This window comes from Hippopotamus amphibius, chromosome 6, assembly GCF_030028045.1.
Source record: "Hippopotamus amphibius kiboko isolate mHipAmp2 chromosome 6, mHipAmp2.hap2, whole genome shotgun sequence".
Lineage (NCBI taxonomy): Eukaryota > Metazoa > Chordata > Mammalia > Artiodactyla > Hippopotamidae > Hippopotamus > Hippopotamus amphibius.
Genome location: NC_080191.1, coordinates 104,739,300 through 104,744,602, shown reverse-complemented (window position 1 = coordinate 104,744,602; position 5,303 = coordinate 104,739,300). Strand labels below are relative to the sequence as shown.

The 5,303-nt window shown below is 47.1% G+C and overlaps 1 pseudogene; it reads left to right on the top strand.

The window, feature by feature from the left end:
* The first annotated feature begins 1,777 nt into the window (after positions 1-1,777).
* LOC130854938 (uncharacterized) lies at positions 1,778-4,102 on the top strand (annotated as a pseudogene).
* The last annotated feature ends 1,201 nt before the right edge of the window (positions 4,103-5,303 follow it).

Genomic DNA, 5,303 nt, shown 5'->3' with positions numbered 1-5,303 from the left:
TGGGCTCCACAAAATCCCCTGCATCCTCGTAATATAATAAAATGTGAGTTAAACTTAGGTTTCTGCCCCCATTAAGCTCAATACCTTCTTAACAGATACACCCTCCAGAACCATCCCTGCAGAACTGGCTTTGCCCTGAAATTCTATTTGTAGCCATAAACCAAGGCAATGGAAACAGAACAGATGTCATGAAGCCTCTCACAGACACCAAGACCTCAGCCAAGATCTGCACCAGAGCTGCTAGTTGGTGAAGAAGACCCGCAGACACCATCAGGATGGTCAACCACAGCTCAGGACATAGCACCATGGACGGAAGCGCAGGTTCTGGATGAGAATGCACGGGTGTCAACCTGGCTCTGCTACTCGCCGGCTGTATAATCATGAGCCAATTACTTCAATTCCCTAAGCCTCAGTCTCTATCCAGAAGGTGAGGATGACAATAAGACCAGCCTCAGAACATTCCTACGAAAATGAAACGGGATCTGTAGGACAGCTCAGCACAGCATCGGGCACGGGGTGAGCTCTCAAAAATGTTGATTATGGGTTTGTTTTGGTTTTTCTTTGGGTGTGGGGGTGTTTTGTTTGTTTCTTTCTGACCACAATGCAAGGCATGCGGGATCCTACTTCCCTGACCAGGGACTGAACCTGTGCCCCCTGCAATAGAAGAGCAGAGTCCTACCTGCTGGACCGCCAGGGAATTCCTATGGTTATTATTAATTATTGTTTCTGGTCTCTTCTCACTGTGATCCTGGATCTGCGGAACCAAATTCACACACCCTGGTCTCTGGTCTCTGGATTCGGCTTTTGCGCTTGATCTCTCCAGGCTATGTCCTCTCCATGTGTGTCTCTCCTCACCCCAGTTCCAGCTCTAAGCGATCTAGCTGATAGTTTTACCAGGAGATAATTCAGGCTTCCAAAACCATCGTGGCTGTTAATTCTATCAAAGGTTGAGAGTCTTCAAGGGAATGTTCTAGCCCCAACCACCTGGGTAAGAATTCCAAGGCAAAACAAGGCCTGGGAACAGATTTCAGCAAGCTGGTAATGAGTCAGCTCCTATGTGACAAGGGACGAAGACGATGGACACAAGCTGGGTGGGAAGAGTTCTGATCCTGGGTTCACGTGTTATCGTGGCTTCTCATGGCTTCAGGTATGAGGACCTGAGGTCAGTTAAGAACTTGATAAGGGAGAGATATCGCTCCTGTCAGCTAGGACACCAACATCACCTGCCACTCAACCATGCTGAGGGACTTCCCTGGTAGCGCAGTAGTTAAGAATCTGCCTGCCAATGCAGACAGGTTCGATCCTTGATCCTGGAAGATCCCACATGCAGTGGAGTAACTAAGCCCATGTGCCACAACTACTGAGCATGCGCTCTAGAGACGGAGAGCCACAATGACTGAGCCTGTGTGCTGCAACTACCGAAGCCCTCGCACCTAGAGCCCATGTCCTGCAACAAGAGAAGCCACCACAATTAGAAGCCCTCGCATAGCAACAAAGAGTAGCCTCCACTCACCACAACTAGAGAAAGCCCACGTGCAGCAATAAACCACCAATGCAGCCAAAAAAAATTAAATTAAATAATGGTTAAGGTGGTGAATTAAAAAAAAAAAATGTTGAAAATCAATCTGTCTTCAGTTTCTCCTATTTTCAGCTTGCTAGGCCCTGTGCCCTAAAAACCCAGCATAGCCACCTGCCACAGGACCAACTCCTAGAGTAAGTCAACACTGATATCCTAATAAGGGACAAGACAGAAAAACAGATAATCCAATACCCACGGATGGGTATTTCCAACCATGACCCTCATCTCTGTCGTCCTCAGAAATCCTCTCACACCCACATGTGCTTCTACTGCGTTGTTCCTCCATCCCCAGTTCACCTGGCTTCCCGTACGCACCTGCTGGCCATGACTGAATGTGACCCCTCGTCCAGGACCCGTGTCTCCTTTTCAGTGTGCTCCGAGGACAAAGAACAAGATAAACTCAAAAGGCCAACATCGCTGGAACAGAGACTTACCAAACTGTTATCACTCTGTCACACAGCAACCACCGCAACATCTCTGAGCCCTCCCAAGCAGCATGCCTTGCTCCTTTTCCATCCCATGTAAGAAAAGGTATTCATCCCACTGAAAACATGCAGACCGTACAAGTCTGTATGTCCCTCACAAGTCCCTTTGTTCCCTGGCTATAAAAACAGACAAGTGACCCGTGCTAGTCATTGACGCTCCCTGGCCACCAAAAAGTCAGCCCGCTGTCCCAGCAGCAACCCTTCTCTTTAATAAATCCTACCTTCTTTACATTCTGCCTTGCATCTAGAAATTCTTTTCCAACCCGCCTTCGGACCAGGCCATCCTTGACAACCTTCTCAAGTTGAGGCTGTGGATTCTCCCACGATCCCAGCCTCTCCCCTGCCTCTTCCAAAACTCCCTCCTCTGAGGCTTTCCCATTCAGCCGTCTCATTCACGCCATGGTTTGAGCTACTACCTATGCATTGATGACTAATAAATCTTTATCGCCATCCCATCTTTTCCTCTGGTCCCCAGGCTCCTGTATCTAACTGCCCTTAGAAATCTCTAAAGTTGGGGCTTCCTAGATGGCGCAGTGGTTGGGAGTCCGCCTGCCAATGCAGGGAAAACGGGTTCGATCCCTGCTCCGGGAAGATCCCACATGCCACGCGGGGCAACTAAGCCCGCACACCACAACTACTGAGTCTGTGCTTTAGAGCCCATGTGACACAACTATGGAGCCCACGTGCTGCAACTACTGAAGCCCATGCACCTGGAGCCTCTGCTCCCCAACAAGAGAAGCCGCCACAGCAATGAGGAGTCAGCAAGCCACAGAGAAGAGTAGCCCCCACTCGTGGCAACTAAGGAAAGCCCGCGCGCGCGGCAACCCAACACAGCCAATAAAATAAATAAACACAAATAAATAAATTAAAAAAAAAAAGAAATCCCTAAAGTTGTCCGGTAGGCACCGTCAAATGAAATGCTCCTAAAGGAATCAACCCCCTATTCTTAGAGTTGCAAACCTCCTTTTCCCTCCTGTGTTCTGTACTTCAGCACACCGCCACGCAGGAAAGAGCGGAGGACTTCGGCCCGCAACCAACTCCAACTTGGCAGCCACGCGACGGCGCCATCGCGGAAGTGGATCCTCTCGTCTCAGTCACGACTGCCAAGGATGGCTCTCGCGAGATTGCCCGCGGCCGCTGTGGTGGCGGCGGCGGCGGCGGAGGAGGTGGTGCGGCAGGTTCCCGTTAAAGGTGCTAAGAAAGAGTATGGAAGACAGGAAAATAATTAAATATTTTTACTGAGTCTCTTCAACAAGGCCACATTTCAGAGGTGTCTCGTACCCCCCCCCCCCCCCGCCCGTTGCCGGTGGCGGGAACACAGTGGGTCACACAGGGGCGCTAGACACCGAGGATGATGTGGGACCTTGAGCGCATCGTGCGCCACGACCTCGAAGTGAAGCCGTGGCCCGCGAATCCCAGGAGCTCTCCTTGCTCTCCAGGCAGCACCTGCCCCCTCGGAACGAAAGGAAGACTGTGCTCCAGTTGGCGCTGCAACGAAGGAGGGCGAGAGAACAGCTAGTGGACCAGGGCATCATGCCACCTCCGAAGAGCCCAGCGGCCTTCCAGGAGCAGGAAAAATGCTTGGAACGAGCCCAAACCGAAAACTTTTTGAAGCAGAAGATTAGGAACCGACACGATGGTTTTGAACTTGTCAGGATGCACATTTTAGAAAATATTGGCAGAGCCATCCTTGCAGGCTACTCAGATGAAGTTGAAAAGGGCTCGACTAGCTGATGATCTGAATGAAAAGATTGCTCTAAGACCTGGTCCTGTGGAGCTGGTAGAAAAGAAAAAAAAAATCCTTCCTATAGATTCCGGTGTTAAGGAAGCTGTTATAGACGTTGGGAAGGACGACTGTCCCCAAATGCAGGGCGATTTCTCATTTGAGGAAGACAGCAGTGATGCTTTGTCTCTGGACCAGCCACCCAGCCAGGAGTCTCAGGAGTTAGCCGCATCCCCAAGGGAGCCAAAAGTTAGTGAATCGCTGTCTCTTGTGACGACAGACACTCTCACCCAGGTATCACCTTTCTTGTTTTGACCCCTAAACAGAGAAGGTACTTTGTTTTCTATATATCAGGGTAGTATATTTTCAGCAGAGGAAAAGTCTGAAAGTGCAGGAAAATGTAGATTTTCACATGTAATCCAACCAATAGATTCTTACATTTTATTTGTTCTATATACACATTTTTTTACAGTTTTGCAACTTTCTTTAAAATTTTTCATGTGACATTTTTCGAGATACAACTCTCATATCCTAAAATCCATCATTTTTTCTTTTTAACTGTCTTAACCATTTTAAGCATACAGTTAGTAGTGTTACATACATTCACACTGTTGTGCAACAGATCCCCAGAACATTTTCATCTTGCAAAACTGAAACTACACCCAGGGACTTCCCTGGTGGCACAGTGGTTAAGATTCCACTCTCCACATGCAGGAGGGCCAGGTTCTATCCCTGGTCAGGGAACTAGATCCCACATGCATGCCGCAGCTAAGAGTTTGCATGCCACAACTAAGGAGCCCACCTGCTGCAGCTAAGCCCCAGAATGAATGAATAAATAAATATTTAAAAAAAAAAAACCTGAAACTAAACCCATTAAAGAGCAACTCCCCATTCCCCAAGGCCTAGCAACCACCATTCTTTTTCTGTCTCTATGAATTTGACTTCTTTAGGTATCTCATATAAATGGAATCATTCAGTGTATGTCTTTCTGTGACTGGCTTATTATTGCTTCACATAATGTCCTCAGGTTTCATCCATGTTGTAGTATGTGACAAGATCTCTAATTTTAGGGCTGAATAATATTCCATCATATGGATATACCACGTTTTGTTTATCCATTCATCAGTGGACAGTGGGTTGCTTCCATCCCTTGGCTATTGTGAATAGTGATGCTATGTACATGAGTGTGGAAATATCTCTTCAACACCCTGCTTTTAGCTCTTTTGGACATATACCCAAAAGTGGGATTGTTCGATCATATGATAGTTCTATTTTTAAGTTTTAAGGAACCTCCATACTATTCTCCATAGTGGTTGCATCATTTCACACTCCCACCAACAGGGTTCCAATTTCTGCACATCCTTTTCAACACTTTTTAATTTCTTTTCTTTTGATAGTGGCTATTCCACTGTGTTTTGTTTGTTTTATTGAAGTATAGTTAATTTACAACGTTGTTAGTTTCAAGTGTACAGCAAAGTGATTCAGTTATATGTATATATACATATATATATATATA